This window comes from Solanum lycopersicum, chromosome 12 (genome assembly GCF_036512215.1).
Source record: "Solanum lycopersicum chromosome 12, SLM_r2.1".
Lineage (NCBI taxonomy): Eukaryota > Viridiplantae > Streptophyta > Magnoliopsida > Solanales > Solanaceae > Solanum > Solanum lycopersicum.
The window spans coordinates 38,853,570-38,874,333 of record NC_090811.1 but is presented as its reverse complement, the minus strand read 5'-3'; positions in this window follow the sequence as shown (position 1 = coordinate 38,874,333).

The window sequence follows — 20,764 nt, the reverse complement described above, 5'->3', positions numbered from 1 at the left end:
ATTAATGCAAACCACTTATATCATCCATTATTATTTTGTGCACCAAAAAACTTCATCTTTTCCATATTTTTCCTCAGTTGAGATTCAAAGGTACTCTTTCTAATAAACAAAAAATGGTGTCTTCTTTGATGACCTCTCTTGTCCTTAGCACAGTTTGCTCACATGGGGCTAACATAGATTATATATTCAGCAACAGATAAAATATATTAAATTGTTGCAAATAATCTTGTAATTGATCAAGTAATGCTATACAAACAAATAAAACATGAAATATCATAAGTACAAAAACAAAATAATAATGAACACATACATTTTACATATTTTTGTCAATGTGAGATCTTCACCATCTCCTAGTCCTAAACATTCCTTTGATATTATGATAAACCATATCCATATATTTTTGTTTTAATACTAAACTAATTCCCAAGAAGGTGGTAGTATTCGGTTATTACCATTTTTAGCAATAGCAATTGCCAAGTGTCGTGAAAAACCTCAATTAAGAAAACAACCATATACATATGTGCACTCTTTACAATTTAAGAAGTCTTTTATTAACGCATTAATCAAGATGTACAAACTATGAAATACTTACCTACAAAGTTTGTTAGTTTAACCAAGTTTAACTACACAATTGCTCCCTTGATTTATCCTTAATAATTCATCTTTGTAGTAATGAACTGTGCAAACATCCACATTATGAGAACCCGTGATATAATCCAACATATTTGTTATGTCCCTCCTATTAGTTGTATTTCCAACGTAATGTTTAGCTACTCAGTAATCCTTTCTCTAATGGAATTATATGAAGTATGCATTAAGCAAGTAATTTATAGTTGTGTTATTACAAGTTTGCCTTAAATTATATGTATTTATCATGATACTTGTGTTGTAAATAAATACATTCGAAACTTATGGACAACTACCCTTAATATTCCTTCAACACTTTTTTTACCTATTTGGGTATCATCAAAACCTTAAACGTTTCTAGCTTCAACGATTGCTCACTCTTCAGTATCATCAGGAACACTTACTTTTTTTTCTTCTTGGAAAAATCATCTTTTAACCCATAAACTCACTAATCTCCTTATGTAAATAACTATTTAAATCCAACTCGCCATCGTAAACAAATAAACCTTTGACTCGAGACTATTTTAAAGATCCAAAATTTACCTCAGATGTGACATGACATACAAGACCTTGAGAGGACTTGTACAAGTCACTTAGCATACATCATACAAGATAGTACAAAATACATATATTTAAAATACATTTTTGAAAAAATATACTTTAAAAATGAAATGGAAATATAACAAACATCTCAAATGTCATCTAGTACATCTGAAGTTCTCGGGATGACACTCATACATAAAATCCAAAACTGAAAGGTAAAGACATAATGAAGTAAAGGCTTGGTCTTTGTAATATGAGGACTCGCTAATCTTCAGTATTCTCATATTAGATCCTTAGTCATGAAGATGTTCAAACATAAAATTTCAATTTATAATAAAATTATGAAAACTATTAGTCTAGCTATACTCAAACATAAATAAAAACTATACTTGAATTAATACAAACCACTTATATCATCAATTATTATTTTCTGCACCAAAAAACTTAATCTTATCCATATTTTCCTCAGTTGAGGTTCAAAGTTACTCTTTCTAATAAGCAAAAAATAATGTCTTCTTTCATGACCTCTCTTGTCCTTAGCCCAGTTTGCTCACATGTGGCTAACATAGATTTTATGTTCAGCAACAGGTAAAATATATTGAATTGCTACAAATAATCTTTGTAATTGATCAAGTAATGCTATATTAAGAAATTCAACATGAAATATCATAAGTACAAATACAAAATAATAATAAACACATATACAGATTTTTGTAAATGTGAGATCTTCACCATCTCCTAGTCTTAGATATTCCTTTCATAGTATGATAAACCATATCCATATATTTTTAGTTTTAATACTGAACTAATTCCCAACAAGGTGGTAGTATTTGGTTATTACCATCTTTAGCAATAGCAATTGCCAACTGACCTCTGAAACCTCAATTAAGAAAACAACCATATACATATGTGCACTCTTTACAATTTAAGAAGTCCTTCATTAACTCATTAATAAAAATGTACAAATTCTAAAATAGTTACCTATTAAGTGTGTTAATTTAACCAAGTCTAACTACAAATTGCACCCTTGATTTATCCTTAATAATTCATCTTTGTAGTAACGAAGTGCGCAAACATCCACAAGATGAGAAACCGTGATATAATCCAACATATTTGTTATGTCCCTCCTATTACTTGTATTTCCAACATTACGTTTTGCTGCTCAGTAATCCTTTCTGTAACGATATTATATGAACTATGCATTAAGCAAATAATTTATTGTTGTGTTATTACAAGTTTGCCTTAAATTATATGTATTTTTCATGATACTTGTGTTGTAAATAAATACATTCGGAACCCATGGACAACTATCCCTGCAACAAACTTGAACTTTTCTTGTCACATCCACAAACTTCTCTATTTGAGTCCATTTCTCATATCAGATTTACGTACTACTCTTCTAATTTTATCCACATCTACATAGACCATACCCAACTGCAACACAACTTTCTTTTAAGTAGTATCATGAAAAATTATTTTATTTCTTGCCCTCTTCCTTCTCTATAAGTTAACCCAAATTGGTAAATTATCCCTTTGAGAATCATCAACTTCATTACTATACTTATTTTCATCTATTACATAACATCCATCGTTAAAACTTGAAAACAACTCTCATCCCCTCCCAATCTTCCTTCAATACATATTTTACCTATTTGGGTATCATCAAAACCTAAATATTTTCTAGATTCAACAACTTCTCACTCTTCAGTATCATCAGGAACACTTACTTTATATTTATTTTTGGAAAAATCTTCTTTTAACCCATAAACTCACTAATCTCCTCATGTACATCACTAGTTAAATCCAACTCGCCATCGTAAACAAATAAACTTTCAGACTTGAGACTATTTTAACGACCCAAAATTTACCTTAGACGTGACATGACATACAAGACCTTGAAAGGACTTGTAAAAGTTACTTAGCATACATCATACAAGATAGTACAAAATACAGATATTCAAAAGACAATTTTGAAATATATACTTTACAAAATGAAATGGAAATATAACAAACGTCTCAAATGTCATCTAGTACATCAGAAGTTCTCGGGATGAAACTCATACATCAAATTAAAAACTGAAAGGTAAAGACATAATAAAGTAAAGGCTTGGTCCTAGTAATATGAGGAATCGCCAATCTTCACTATTCGTATATAAGATCCTTAGTCATGACGATGTTCAAACTTCACAGTTCAATTTATACTAAAAATATGAAAACTATTAGTCTAACTATACTCAAACATAAATAAAAACTATAATTGAATTAATACAAACCACTTAAATGAAATATATATTTAAGTTTATTTCACATATTTCATGTCAAAAATTTAAACACCCAAATATCTCCAAAAAACTCAATTCTCTGAACATTTTTGTTTGTAGACTTCATCTGTTGAAGAATACCAATAACTTGGAGATTAGGGCTCAAGAATCCATCTTCTCAACTCCAATTCGTGGGAAAAGCTTCGATTAATTTATAAAATCCTTCATTCATGGAAGTTCTTTCTCCATGACGCCCTTAAACTCTAATATCTACATTTAGGATATATTTTAAAATCTAGGGTTTGCATTCTATTAACAGGTTCTTCCTAAAATAAATTACATTCTGTTAATTGTCCTATACTATTCGGAATTTTATGTTTAACTATGTTTTTGACTGTAAAATTTCCCATGAACCTATGTGTTTCCCCATGGACCCAATTTTATAAAATTGTGTTGGTTGTTCGTACAATATATATATATATATATATATATATATATATATATATATATATATATATATATATATATATATATATATATATATATATATATATATATATATATATATATATATATATATATATATATATATATATATATATATATAAAGAATTTTATGTACGTTAATTTAGTTAATTAATATTGTTAAAAATTGTGCTTAAAGTAGTAATTCTAAATGTGATTGCAAGACATGATATATGACCCTTAAAAGGGGTAAATGTCAATGGTTGAATCTTCATATGTAGCCTTGAAGTCAATGTATGAATGGATTGTTTACTGAAGATTCCTATGTATTCATTTTTAATCCACTTTATATGTGGAAGTGTTTACGTTTCATGCATCTAATATATTATCTTATTTTCTAATTTAAATGTAAAGATCCTACAACTATTATTTGAATTATGGTATTGTTGAAGCTAAGTTTCCCTTACCTCTACTCATGATTATGTATGAATTATCTTGGATGATTATATCGATATGGTTTATTAGAATTTTATTCTCATGAAAACACTACAGATGAAATGTTAAAGGATTTATCACATGAATACGATGATTCTTTGTTTGAAAAGTATTTCTCACTTTATTGAATCAATGAGCTATATGATGAGTTTGATTGACTGAAGGCTAAATTACTCCTTCACATATGTAAAAGCAATTCTCCTTACCTATGTATAAATTGGGGAAATAATGTTTAGGACCAAGAAAATATTGTAATAAGGTAGAGGCTTCCTTATAATACAATATATCGGGTCTTCTACACATGTTCTCATGAGATGAAAACTCTCCCACTAATACAATAGGTCGGGGTTGTACAAGTAATTTCCCTATCCCATAACTACGTGTCTACATAGGTGTTAGATAATAGATACACCTTATAAATATATGTTTAGTTATACCATAGGAAAATAGGAGACCTTATTTCGGTGTGGTGTTATATGACACTGGATTCCATGTTGCTCACATGATCAATGCCGGTTAATGTTATTATCCGTATGTAATAAGGTAATGAAAATGATTTAACCTATACTTACGATTTGTTGATGAGTATTACTTAATAGGAGTGGGGCATGAGACTTCAGTTTTACATTGCACAAGTAGTCTTTGAAAGGGATTGTTGGTTGGTTCCTTATGCTATGGTAATACATGAAGGTATGTATCTTTGTTAAGGTATGACTTTTCTTATGTTTATATAATAAAAATGGTTGGATCATTATTTAATATGATGAGGTCTAAAGTTAATATGTGTTACTAAGGTGACTCTAAAGGGATACTTAGTATAGTTGTTATTTTGGAATACCAACTACACATTGCATAAGCACACTTTTAAGGTTGCTACGGTGATGGCGGTACTATGTTGTGAAGATTTATGTGAAAATGAGATTACGACTTACATTATGTCTTTATATGCGTAAGTGGTTTCCAATTTTAATAAATGAATGTTTTTACTAAATTTCATTTTTTAGCATAATTCTAGAATATTATGCATATTTCCATACTTAGTACATTATATGCTAACCCTTTTCTCCTACATGTATTATAAGGGTAGGTTCCGATAATTGAGGTGCACTAGTTCTTTCTTAAAGAAGACTTGGATTACTTATCTCCAAGTTATAGTGAGTCCTCAACTTTAAGGATGGTTGATCCATTTCTTAGTTCCCATTTTATTTCTTGTATTTAGACTTTTATATTAATGTAAGGGATAAGTCCCACACTTTGTATTCTAATGTTTTAAATTGTGTATGATATCATTCTAGTTTCTTACTTTTTTATATGAAATGAGAAGTTTGATTTTGATTGTAAAGGTTTTAATTTCCTACATTATTCTATGTCGTGTGTAATTATTATATGCTAAGGTCTGTTATGAGAACCGTTCAAGGTCAACTACGTCGTGTCGCTTCTAGGGGGAACTTTGGGTTGTCACAATACCATTCTAATGAAGACTTAATATAGAAAAATAGTTTGAATATAATTAAAAGGAAACCTAGATGTCATTCATGATATGTGGTAAATCTTCATAGAATATATAGATATCTTCATTAATAAGCTTTATTGAGTTATAACAATTACTTTCATAAAAGATGCATTTTTATAACTAATAAGTTTCATTATATTTTAAGATTAAAAGAATCTTCATATTAATGTACATCAATTCCACAAAAGAAGACATGTTTATTTTCATAAATTCGTCTTTCATAGTTCAAGACCCACAATATATCAACATACCTTAGAAAACATTGATTATGCATGTGTTCATGGGAAATCATCTATCAAATATGCAATTACATCAATTCAAGCATAAAAAGTCATAAAACAATCAGTTAAATTAATATTGCACTGAAACCACGACATGAAAGGAAAAACCCTAACATAAATCAGAGATCAAGCTTTACAAAATTTAAAAATCTAGGGACCCTATGGAGAAAAGGAGTACATTGGTGAATACTATCAGAACATGATGACAAAAGCTTGAAGCAATGGAGTATTAGGAGGCTTGATCTTAAAACCCTAGATTTCTTCTACTACTTCTAGAGAGAGAAATATTTGAGAGGAGGATTTGATTTTCTATTGAAAATTAAAGGGAATTAATTGAGTTGGTGATTTGAAGGGCATAAAATAACTAAATAGGGCTTTTGGTAGAAGTAAAAACGACATAGGATTTAGCTAAAATAATTAGGAAAAGACCTTACAACCCCTGAATTAAAGCAAAAGTGGGTCTATGCATGTCCAAAATGGATAGTCAACATCACCACGACCCATTAAACGGGTCATGAAGAAAACTTTCCTGACAGCGCTCTACTATCTTAGGCATATAATCTTACTCTGATTTTGGAATTAAGCAAACCAAGTGGAGTTGGAAAGAGATCCTAGAGATTTTTAATTTATGGTCAAATGTAACCTAATTGTTTTTGTCCTTAATGATATGATAATTTAAAATTGGCCAAAAACTCTAAGTCTAATTAAAATCTTCCACAGAGAACTTCATTGTCCGTGTAGGGCTTCACGAGCCATTGTGATTCCCTTGTCCATGACCAGTAGCTACGGCAGAATCTCTAAAAATGTAAACCCCTTCACAATCACCCTAATGAGTCTTCTCCCTCATTATGGCCCATCCAAGGGTCCGTGTGAAGGAACCCTCTCAAGGCAGGTTTTGCCTTTCTGTCACGACAACCATAATGGATTTTGGTCCCCCTAACACCCAATTGAGGGTTCTATTGAGGGTACCATCATCCAATCAGGTTCTTGAAAAGACCATTAGACGCCTTCCAAGACTTTGTCAAATAGAGGTGTCACAACTATCTTCAATTGAGTAATCAAAATAGTCAAGACCTGAGGTTACTCTCTAGACGTAACATGGTGTACGTGACTCTAAAGGAGTCGCGTATAAGTTCATAGAACAATCATCATCACATAAGACATAGAATAATGCAAAATATAAAAATTTCATAATCTAAATCAACTTCTTTTCATAAGCGAAAATATGGATCTAGAATTTTCTCTTTCGCCATCTAATATCACAAAGAGTAAAAATAGGGTCATAAGCCCTTTAAGTCAATAAAATCTCAAAATATAAACCACAATCGAAAAGAGGAAGGTAACATCTTGACCTCAAACTTGAGGACTCACCAAGCATAGGGAATAGTAAACCCATTTTTTTTTGAAAGAAGTAATGGGCCTCAATGACCTGAACCTATAGTCATAAAATATGTTGAATAAATGGGTTATGACATAAAGTACTACATATGGGAGTATACACGGTATTCTTTAAATATGATAAATAGAGACATTTAGCCGAAATCATGTCTTTTTAAAGTTTAAAAGCCATCATGCACATTTGGAGAATGCATACTGAACCCACACCAAAAGAAATGAGAATTTCATGTTCACAAGTAACATCATTCAATGTAACAATTCACACCATGCATACAGGTTAATAGAAGAATTCATAGTATTTAAACCATCATGGTATCATTGTAGCTCATGTATTCATTAGATTAAAATGTCTTTTTAACCTTAAAATCATTAATGTGAGTAAAGCTTTCACGTCATGTTCATGGTGTTTCATGAGAATAGACTTTCAATTAGCACAACAACATTATCATAACTATGGACTTACCATGAATAGTCATGTGTGAGGGTATTGGGGGGACAAATCATTCAACAATACCACAATTTACACAATATTTAGAGGATCAACATCATCTATATCATTAATTAATTCATACACAACCTTCATCTACATATACAAACCCTAGTCAATTACCCTCTCATGGGTCATGAATCATGTATTTAAATTAAACCTAGAATTAATACACTAGGAATGAATAAAACAAGATTAATTGACTAAATTACCAGACACATTTCAAAGTATTCATCATGCCTAAATACACCCATCACAATTCATGAAATTGGGGTCATGGGGGACTAAATAGATTAAGGGGAATTTTACTTTAAATATATCATTAAAAATAATAAACATAATATATGAAAATAAACCTATCAAAATCTATTTTAGGAAGAACACATGGGTAGATTAAAAACCCTAGTCCTTTAAAAATCAACAAATTTGAAATTAACGATCGTCGAAGGGCTCAATGAAGAAAAGTGATCCATCGATGATGGATCCCATAAATTGAGTGCTGATTTACTCACAACATTTGAGTGAAAAGTTTGAATCTTGAACCCTAATCTTCACCTTGTTTATGGTCTTCAATGTAGTCTAGAGAGACTAATATATCGGGAGAGAAGATTTGGCTTAGTTTTGAGTTTGGGAGTTGTGAGGGGCATAAAGGTAGGTTAATATTTAAAATAATTTTAATATATCTATAATAAATAAATAAAACCTTTTGACCCTGTGATAAATAAAGATAAAATTTACAAAAACACTCGTCTCTTAGCCAAACAAAAAATATCTTTTGCAGGGAAGTAATCCACGGACCCCGTCCACCATCACTACCTGTATTGCAGGGTCTGGTTTGGATCAGAGAGGGTGATTTGGGGTTATATATTTGAGGGATAAGTATTGAATAACGCCTCCCAACCACAGATCATATGTCAACACACGACTCATGGGTGCCTAAGTCTTCGGTCATGCTTTATTTTAATGCTTTTTGGACCTTCCCTTGGGTCCTCCTCAAGGACCCTTGGGGGCGGTCCTTAGGGATCATGACCCATTACTAGGTTAGACAAGTTTTTTTAGGAATTCAACATTATGTTTGAATTTCATTAGGGTACTTTACCACATCTTAGGCTCTAGGTAAGGTCATTAGATTTCTCAGATGTTACATTATCTCCCCCTTGGAAACATTCATCAAAGAATGATTATTTAAAAACCAAACTAATTAAGAAACTCTAGACTAACATCCCATCATACATCAAAAAATGTGCAAAGCATAAAAATGTAATAATAACCTCATGCATTATCTACAATGAGGAAATTTGAACTCCATCATAAGACAGTTAATGGAACACAAGAGAGTAGGAACTACATCTACCAACTCAATATGGATGAAATGCAACAGATATCATGTTCATAGGAGTATCTACCTTCTCCAACCTAAATAAGGTTCAACACCAGAGTATGGAGCAAACATGTCGTTTCATCAAAACACAACTAAGCATGTTCACCGATTCACCTCTTGAAGTGGAAATTGCATTCACCGCACTAAAATGAAAATCAACGAATGGAACATATAAATCATGAATTCAATCATGAGCATGCAAATCATAAGGGAAATCATGGAATAACTCGTACAACACGCATGAATCCTAAAACATTTAAACTTATGAGGAACTACTTACCTCAAGCTTGACTAGGAGTATAAGGAAAAAATTGAGGATAACAAGATTTCATATAGGCCTCGACCTCCCATGTAGCACCCTCAACTAAATAAATCCCCCATAGAACCTTAACAAAATCTACTTCCTTGTTTATTTGGCTTGTTAGTATAAGATCTATACCAGAACCGCTTCATAAGAAAGAATCTTATCAACTCCTAAATCCTCTAAAGGAATGATGGATACTAGATTACCAATTTCCTGAGCATAGAAACATGAAAAAACAGGTGAACAAGAGCCAACTTATTTGGCTATCCAACTTATATGCAACTTCCCAAACACATTTAAATATTTTATATGAGCCCATATACTTGAGACTAAGCTTTCCCTTCTTACCAAACTTTATCACACGCTTCATAGGTGAAATTTTCAACTAGACCTTATTACCAACATAATATTCTAGATCCCTTTTACATTGTCGTCGTAGGATTTTGCCGACTTATAGCAATTTTCAATATCTCTCTACTAAGTCAAACTTTTTCCATGGCCTTATACACTAAGTTAGGAAACAATTAGAGAAAATTCTCCCACTTCAAACAAACCAAAAAGTGATCTAGACCTCCTACCATATATTTCTTCAAATAGATCCATGGCATTATTTGATTGGTAACTATTATTGTAGGAAAACTCTATCCAAGGTAGATTGTCATCCCAATTAACTTCGAAATCAATAACACATGCCCAAAACATGTCTTCTTAGGGTTGAATTGTGAGTTCTCTTTAAAAATCCGCTTCGGGATATAAATTGGTACTTAGATTAACATTAGTAGCATGACCTATATGGATTGCCTTCAAAATGGGAAAGGTAAATTTTATAACACCCTCAAATTACATAGGTGAAGCTAGAACCTAACATGTTTTTCATGATGTTACAAGTTCCTAAAATTGTCTATAATATGGTATTGAGGCAGTGTCTAAAGGTTTAGGTGATTTACAAGTGAAGCGTCATGGGACGACTAAGACGTTCAACGACTAAGTCATATATGTGCTTCATATGTGGTTATGTGACTAATTGCATGCTTAATGAGTTAATATGGTCATTATATGAGTTATTATAGTGTATATAGTCAGTTTTTCAAGTTTCATAAATCTTGGAGGTCAAACATCTACGAACGTCCATGAAATTCAAAAGGTTTTCTTTAAAATGACCTTGTGTGTCTTGCCATGTTTCATCGAGTTTACGTGTTCGTTATGGATGAAGTACATGTGAGAGGTCCCTAACTCATATTTAAAAATATTTGGGTCGTAAACATCCCGGCAAACATCCCCAAGGAACATCCAAGGTTTCTTGAGGAAGGACCATTTGATTGACCCATGACTGCCCAAGATAGCCTAACCTGCGGAGTCAATCGACGCCCAATGGGTCATCCAACTCCACGTAAGTGAGGGGTCATTGGAGGAAACTTAGGCGTGGGGAAGGAGACTCCAAAGAATAGCATAAGGCCTAAACCTTGGACAAACAGGACGGTCGGTTGGTCAAGTGACAGGCCGTCGATGATCTTTCGTCTATGAGGCTTCCTTCCTGCGCAGATTCACTGTTAAGTGAGGGATGAATAGGTAAATTCACCCAACGTCCAATTTAGATGTTTGGAGTTTCATTAAGGGTCTTTTGGTTATTTTAAACATGTATGTAAGTCTTTAATACTTAGAAGAATTCATTTTTCAAAATCAAAACTCAAATTCCCTTAGAAATTCTCTAGAACTCCATTGGAGCACAAACTCAAATAAGGGCTTGGATTAGAGAATTGAGTGGAGATTCTTCATCAAATTGTAGGATTATATTAATTGAGGTATGATATTTTATCCATGAAACTCTATTCATCAAGGAGCCCAACTTTCAAGAAGTTTTCAAAAGATCTCAAAGATGAACTTGTCTAATTTTATGATTTATCCATGGTTTCTTGAATTAAAGGTTTTAATGCATTGTATTTTGATCTAATTGTATTTAATTAGATTATTTTAACTCAATTAATCTATGTACCCATGTAATTGATGAACCCTATAAATACTACATGGGTTAAGTGGTTTGGACTTAATGCTAATGAATTCTAGTGTAGTTTTCTATGGGCTATTTATTGATGTAATAATTGTTTGAATTGATATTTAGGATGTATTATATTGGTGAATCTATATTTATTTGACCAATTTTATGTTAGTATCATTATTTTTATATTGAATTGATGTTCATGGCCATGAGTAAGGGCCTTATGGTATTGAATTATATGATTTGGAATTGGACTGAAGTGGATAGAATGGATTGGTGTTACACTGCCTTAGTTATGTTTATTTTATGTTAATTAGACTTCATTTATGTTGTGATTGTTATGGTCTACTTATGGGGGCAGTGTTATGTGCCTTACTTGCAATTGGCATTGCCTTGTCGGTGTTACTTTATGTAATATTAGAATCTTGGCCTTGTCGGCAACTACTTGAAGTATTATGATGGTTGTTTAGTTGATTTATGTGAATTATAATAATATATATCTACATGTGAAGTAATGTGAAAGTATTTATTGCTTTTATGAATATTAGGAGATTATGTAAGACTATGATTATGTGCTTGTGTGTGTGTAATCTTAGATGTTGATTCATTATTGTTCCTACGTGACTATATGATTTGTGATGTTTATATATATATGATGATATGGTAATGTATAGGATTACATACAGATGATACGGGTCATTTCCTAAGTTATTAAAAGAATGATATACTATATGGAATATGGTAAAGAATATTACTTCTTACTTTTGTGGACTTGTGCCCCTTACTTGTTACATATATTTATGATATGTGAATATGAGATGTCTAGAATAGGTAGGCATAGTTTATCCTTTTCTTGTATGAATTAATTATATGTGAGACTTCAAATGATGTTAAGAAGGTCATGCACGTGGAAAATGTTATGTTATGAATACTTAAGTCGAAGAGTCCTAATGGTATCATTCATATAAAGGATGATCGACTTCAGGTTGATTGGCTGGAATGATCATATCATTCTTAGAAAAGTTATGATGACCTATGTTAGTCACCATTGAAGGGTAGCCCTAGTGGACCTATTTGTTAGGGTGAATGTTATTGGGTTATGAACTAGATAAGGAACCTCTTCATGTGACAGTTTATTGTCAATTAGTTTACGAGAACAAATCCTAGAACCGAGTTATTCTGTCATGTGAAGTAGTTCTACTTGAGAAGGACACTAAAGTATAATTTAGATCTACTTGAGAATTAAACTAGAGTGCATAAAATCCCTTTATATTCCTTAACCATGTGCCTACATTGGATGTGTCCTACTTCTACCCTTGGAAAGTAGAAAACCCTCATCAAAGTAGTTGAGAGATCCGGAGTCCATTTCTAGCTATCATTGTCTAACTCAGTTTTACCTATTCTCATCATATGGGATACCTACAAGAATTAGAGAAGTTCTATGAAGTTTAGGTGGTGGTATGGGACACTAACTAGACATGGAACAACAGGCTTTGAAGGTGTTAGTTAGAGTCCCTAGGTCTTGTCAAAGACCATTACTTGAATGTCTCTTACGTGATGAATGAGTCTTAAATGAACTAATGAATGTAATGATTTAAGTTAAGGTAGAATTTTAAGTGAATAAGTACTTATAAAGAGAACTTAGGAGTTGTCTAGTTAAGGTCTGAAGGGGGCATATGAATGGTTACTTCGACCTTACATAGATAAATCTTATTAATGACTCTAGTAAGGGAAGATGGTTTATTATGTAAACATGATTTAAGAATTAGGTAGGCTTAAGGATTATTTGGGTAATCTTGAAGAGCTCAATCACGAAAGTTATCTTATTGATTTACTTAAGTCTTTTGATTGACTTGGGAAGGAGAATGTCCTATTATCTAAGTGTTGATGTATTAAGTGAGAATGGATATTTCTTATGTAGTCTATAGGATCTCTTTAGTGTGTCTAAGGGATTGTTTCGGTCGCTTCAAAACTCACTCAAGTGAGACTTAGAATCACCTTTGGTGGAAGGATCTAATGTTCATATGATATATGTCTTGTAAGCGTGTATTGATCTCATCATAGATGGTCTTAAGGATCATCTTTGTGTGGCTAGTGAGGATGTATGGGTGGTCTCTCTTTGTCTTACTTAAGTGAGTCTTAAGATAACTTGTAGTGAGATGATTTGATGCTAGGAAGTGTTCGTTGTGAATTTGAGAAACTTCAGTGTGACCTTCAGGAATAGTCATTGTAAAGTTACATAGTTCACTGTAAAGATTTCTAAGAATGTTCTAAATACACTAAGTGATTTCTTATGTGTTTTTTGAGTTGTTAAATGCTATTTTGATTATTACATTATCATATTTAAGTCAACAATATGAATATTTCTAATAAATGTACATTTTCATGATTTTATACATTATGTCATACTTAGTACATGTGGTTGTACTATTTCTATGTTTTTATCTATATCTATTGTGGTTGGTAGGTGAGGAGCATTTGGGAAGCAAGACATCGATCTTAGCATAATTCAAGGGAAGTTTAAGTATGTCCTCATTTGACTCTAGTGAATAAGATGTCTTTTATTTCCTTTATCAGAGTATTGTAATAGACCAAGTATTTCAATATTTTTAAGTATGGTTCGTGTCCCATGTATTCTCGTGTCTAAACATTGATGAGATTTAGACAATATTTCCTATGATTTATCATAAAAGATGTTACTAAAGATATTCTAATGTTTTGTGAAAAATTTTTAATTCCTCACTAGTTGAAATTATATATATGCGATGAACAACAAGATAGGGGCTTGTACAAGACTTTCGAGAGGTCAAGTACGCGTGTCGCTATCAGATTTAGGCTCTAGCTTGTAGGGTGTGGTCTTGGGTCGTGACAAATTGAGTACCCTCAATCTGAAAAATAGACAAAGGAACCCCATGCAACCTCACTACTTCCTTGACGTACAACTTTGCATAGTCTTCCCGAAAAGGAAACCTTAACGGGAATAAAATTGGATGATTTACTCATTCTATATATAATGATACAAATAGAATCATGCCACCTTTGAGCATGAGGCAAACCCACAAAAATGTTCACATCCTCCAATTTCCAAGTGGGAATATCAATATTTTTTTAAAAATCTCCCAGTTTTAAGTTTTTATCCTTAACTTGTTAACAATACGAACATTTGACAACAAAACTCCTTATATCCTTCTTCAAGTATATCAACCAATAGACTTATCGTAGGTCACCAAAAATCTTACAGGCTCCCAGTTGAAGATAATATCGGGAACCATGAGTCTCTTCTAAAATTTGCTCTTTAAGGCCATCAATATCCGTAATACATAATCTACATTCGTACCTAAGTAGTCTCCCCCTTGGGAGAACGCCTCAATGAATTTCCCACATAAGGAATCGTTCAATTATATCAGAATAAGATCAATGTATTTCCTAGACTTCAATTCAACAACAAAATACAATTCGAAACTATTATGGACCGGACCCTACCTTTGGGAGAATTTACTAGTTGGACTCCTGATCGGATCAACCTATGCACATCACGGAGTTACTCCTTTTTCTCATATTTTACATGGGTAACACTACCCATGGACATTTGTCTTAGGGCATCCGCAACTACATTAGCTTTGTTGGGGCGTTAAAGGACACTCATGCCATAAATTTTTAGAAACTATAACCATCTTCTTTGTCTTAGATTCAAGTATTTTTGGGTAAAAACGTATTGAAGACTTTTGTGATTGGTGAACACATCTACATGGTACCATTAAAATTTAACGTCTCCATATTTTCAAGGCAAACACTAGGATTGTTAGTTCAAGATAATTGGTAGGATAATACTTTTCATAGACATTGAGTTGACTTGAACAATATACTCCTTTACCACGTTTTAAGAGTACACATTCCAAAACTAATCGAAAAGCGCCACAAGAAACCACAAACCCATGGTGCCCTCAAAAGCTGAATGGATATAAGTGCATCATTCATGTCAAGACCCTAAAAATTATCTAAGGTAGTTATAGACTCACATGTGTCTAAAAAGGTTAATAACATGTTAATAAAGTGTTTTAGAGATTGCATAGTTTGTTTGAAGTGGTTTGGAGGTCAAACGTCCATGAATGACCAAAATGTTCAAAAGTTAGTCTTCAGACGTGCTAGTATGTTCTAGTGTACCTTTGTATGTTTTATGTGTTGTTTAGGGTCTAAATAGATAGGGGAGTATCCTAACTTGTATATGGACGTATCTAGAATCTATTATATTTGGGACCGAATCCCCAAAGGCCACCCAAAGGATCCTTGAGAACGACCCAAAAGCTAGTAGTAAACTACCTAGGAAGTGTCCAAATTGACGAATGCTAGTGACACCTCATACACCCCGTTGACTATGGGCATTGCTCCAATCTTAGGAGTGTGAGATCATCCCCCTAAATGGTATCCTTAGTCAAAAATGGCGGAGCATCAAGACAAAATGTTAATCAGACGACACACCATTGCTGCCATCTGTAGATTACATCTGCAACCTGCCAGCTGCACACCTCCATGCTACGGGTGAATTGGGAAATTCACCTTATGTACTAATAAAATAATGGAAGGTTATTTTTGGTGTCTTTAGGTATTTTAAGTCACTTTATAATCCTAAAATCCAATTTAGAATTCATTCTTCAAATCAAACCGTCCTTCCAAAATATGAAACCCCTAAAAACCTCCATTAGAGACCAAGCTTAAGAACAAGTTATGGAGATGAATTCTTTGTGATTTATCACTAAATTTTCGTGTGATTCTTATGTAGCAAAGTATGGTAGCCCTTGATCCCTATTTAATCTCCCATCTAAGGAGTTATCTCAAAGGTTTTAAAACATGATTCTAAGGTCAAAAATCTCATCTTTCAATCTGGCCATGGGTTTATTATTAAAGTGATTTTAAAAAAATTCTAATGATGATTATATTATTAATTAATAGTTTTAACAAGATTTTAACTCCAATTATATTAAGAACCCATGAACTCCTTAACCTGTCAAATTATGATATTATATGGGTCTTATGATCTTGAGTAGATGATGATTAGATTACTTTTAGATTTTAATTTATTGGTTAGTTATATATTGGTTTTTGTATATTGAATATGAACTATGGAGAATTTATTAATAATGATCATAGCTTGGAGTGTTTGTAAGTTAAACTATTTCCTTTATTTAGTTAAGAATTGATATAGAGTTGTGTCAGATTGGTATAGTCCTTTTATGGGGGCGGTGTTTACATTCTTTTATATACTTATATTTCATGAGCATGGACTTGAAGTCAAATTGATGTTATGTGAAGTCTTATTATGATAATCACACATGTGAAGAAGTATGTATATTCTTCCATATTAGGTGCATGATTTAGGTGTGTGGATGATGATGTTGTATATATGTGGATAATAATGTTAGTGTTAGGAGTGGTCTATATGATTCGTTGAGATTGATACCCTTGTAGAATGACCTCTACCTATCTCAACCCTATATGAATATGTGATCCTATGCATGTTAGGATACGTCTATTTAATGTTGAATAAGCTCTTATCACCTATGATGTAATATGGGTGTATGACCTAAATTCCCTAGGTGTTCTACTTATAAGTTGGTCATAACATGAGGGGTACAGTGTATATGTGTTATGATCCTTGGAGTGTTGTTTCCTACATAGCTAGGTTTTTTCTCTTATGTGATCATGGTCACCAATGTATAGGCACACACACTCATGTATAATTAAGAGTAGGATAGATTCATGGTGTCAATTAAAATGATAGTGCTCATATGTACCCTTATCTATTACTATTCATGTAAAGTGTAAGATTAGTTAATTATGAACGTGTGTGCCTAGAGGTGTTTATGTGAAGGTAGTCCTTATATATATATGAACACACATGTGATTATATGAATAGTAGTTTCTATGATGAAAGGAAATTCTCATCTTAGAAACCTTTGAGCAATATGATTTATGAAGGAGCAAGCTCCTAAAGCCTACTTTATTAACTAATGTTGATTAAAATTATTCTTTGAATGTGTCTCTCATGACTAAGAAATGATCCATAAAATATTCCACCATATCCGCAAAGATGTACATAATGCATCGTTGAAAAATAGAAGGGGCATTACAAAGTTCAAACAACGTCCTTGTAAATTAAAAAAATCCCAGAAAGTCAAGTGAAAGTGGTTTTCTCTTGGTCTTCCGGAGAAAGAGATATTTTATTTTATCTAGAGTACACATGAAAAACCAATACAACCCTCAATCTGATAAACTATCTAGCACTTAGTCAATGAAGGGCATCGAAAAGTGATCATTTTTTGTCTATGAAATTAATTTCCTATAGTTCTAACACCCCCTCCATCCTATTAGAGGTCGAGTTCGAACAAGATCCTTTTTTATATTAGGTACTAGTTTTTTGACATACTTTTTGGCAAGCATTGTACTGGACAAATCCATTTGCTATCTACAATAAGATAAATCACTCTCGCATCAAGCCACTTAATGATCTCTTTTTTAACTATCTCTTGTAGAGAAGGGTATAACCTACACTGATGCTCTACAATAGGTTTTAAATCACTATCTAGTCTAATCTTTTAAGTGCAGACGCAAGAAGGAATACATACGATGCCTGCTACGGTCCATACAAATCTTTTGATAAATTCTTATTGTATGTAGCGTAAGGCATCAGGTTTATGCTTGATCCTAGGTCACACAAGGCTTTTGCGAATTGGAGAATTCTGATTGTGCATGGGATTGGAAAAGCTCCAGGATCTTCTCAATTAGTTCTTAACTCTTTTGTCATAATAGTAATGAAACTATGAGGTACTCCGACTGTTTCATAGTCCAAAGCTATTTTCTTTGTGATCATCTCTACCATGAATTTAGCATATCTTGGCATTTCCTACACTACCTCCACCAAAGGAAGGTGTATGGATAACTTCTTAAATACAAATGAAAAATTCTGAAAGTTTTCATCTTCATTTTTTTTCCAAGCGATGGGGGTAAAAGGTGGAGGTTTTATAAATTACTTTTCGTATCTCTTTATGTTGCCTGACCACTTCAAGTGACTATCTGTTGAGGTGAAATGTGGGTCACCGAGGGGTTCGACAGTTTTCCTTCCTACAATATTACTATTCGTATCTGCATTATGTTTTTGTGGTTCTTCTTTTTCTGCCACCTTACCTTTTACTTCCTTCTCGTTGCGAGTAATCACAGTCAAATATTTTCCATCATCTTCATCCATATTCTTTGATGTTATTTGGGCTAACAATAGACTCAATTGTTCCTCCAGCATTATAATGCAATTGCATGAGAATTTACCTTGATATTTCGTGAAGAAAAATCATCTCCCATCCCATTTGATCTCGGACTGTCACTCATGTTAGTATGGCATCTTCATTACCATTATACTCAAACCAATCCTAACAATATTTTTTGGGATCTTCATTTCAAAAGTAGTTTCAAACATGATTTCTACCCTGCCACTAGTAACGTGGGTGAAAACCCTTGTCGTGTCTTCTATTGTTCCAACCTTGATACTCTTCGAATTGCAAGCACCCGAAAGAAGAACCCTCCTTAAGGAGACGGACTACATATTCCCTTTCTTATGTTCTTGTAAAAACTCCATTTGAGGTAACATCATTTTAATGTTTTCATCTCTCTCTTTATCAAGTTTCTCCTTTGTCAATCTGATACACAATGGGGAGACTTTAACTTCTTTGGTGTACGAGGAATGATTTAGTTTCGTCATACCATCTAGGAGAAATGATGCTGCTTCAAAGGACTACTATATTATCCCGCCTGGAGATAATTGATCTGTTATCCCCATGTTAACCAAGTTAAGGCTTTGGTACAACTATTAAAGTAGCAGATCTTTTGGAAACCCATATGTTTGGCAGTTCCATAGACACCTATTAAATCTAATCTATGACTCATGGATTGGTTCCCTTTCTGTTTGCCGTATATCATCCCTTAGTAATATCATTTTTTTACAAACGGAAGAGGGTTTCGTGAAAAGTTTTTACCAAGTCTTCTCATTATTTGATAGAATTGTACGGAGATTGGCTAACCACTTGGTGGCCTCTCCAGATAGAGACAGTGGAAACAAGCGAAATCTATTTCATTCCTGATACCACTCTCTTAATTATGAAGTAGTGCATACTTCCATGAAACTTTTGATGTGTTCATGTGAATATTCATGGTCCAACGCTTTATATAAAACTCTTAAATGTATGAGGTGGAGTCTCATGTTGGTGATTTCAAAATATTCATTTGTGTCTCTTTGAGGCATGCAAATTGAACCCATCTCACCTATATCATCCCATTGAAGATCACCTATCAGTGGGCTATTTGCGCAGCACGTATCATTCCTTGAATATTCGTTGGCCTTGTTCTCTAATCCAAGCACTCAAAAAAACTCAAAACTAAACCAGTAAGAGCTACACTATGGAGAACAGAAACTCTAAGTGAATAATATTTTGACGATACACTACTCCCCGATAGCGCCAGCATTTTTATTCTTGTTATTGTTTTGTGATCGATTAAACGAGCCTATATCTCGACTGTCTATGCATTAAAGCATGTATAGTAACCCAACTAAGGTTTTGGGTCATGTCCCAAAGGAGCGGTAGTAAAAATAATAGTTACACTTGAATTCGTTCTAGTTAGTAGTATTTCAGGACATTATTGACTAAATACACAATAAATCCAATTTTGTGACACCGAAGTGTCAAATATTAAAAGGGATGTTTGGTGACAAGTGGTAAAAATAATTAAAATAAAGGGAAAATAAAGTATGCGGGAATGTTCTTTGGGTTTAACCGTGATATATGTTGACGTAAATCAACGGGTACTTGCTTTTGATATGAAAATTTGTAAAATAATGGTAACTAGGCTAAGATTTAAATGAAAATGAATTCCCCTTGGGAAACTTACCCCATATCAAATTAGTTCCTCACGTATAACAAGACTAGCCTACGGCTTATGCATACTTGTATAGTCAAGACTAGCCTAC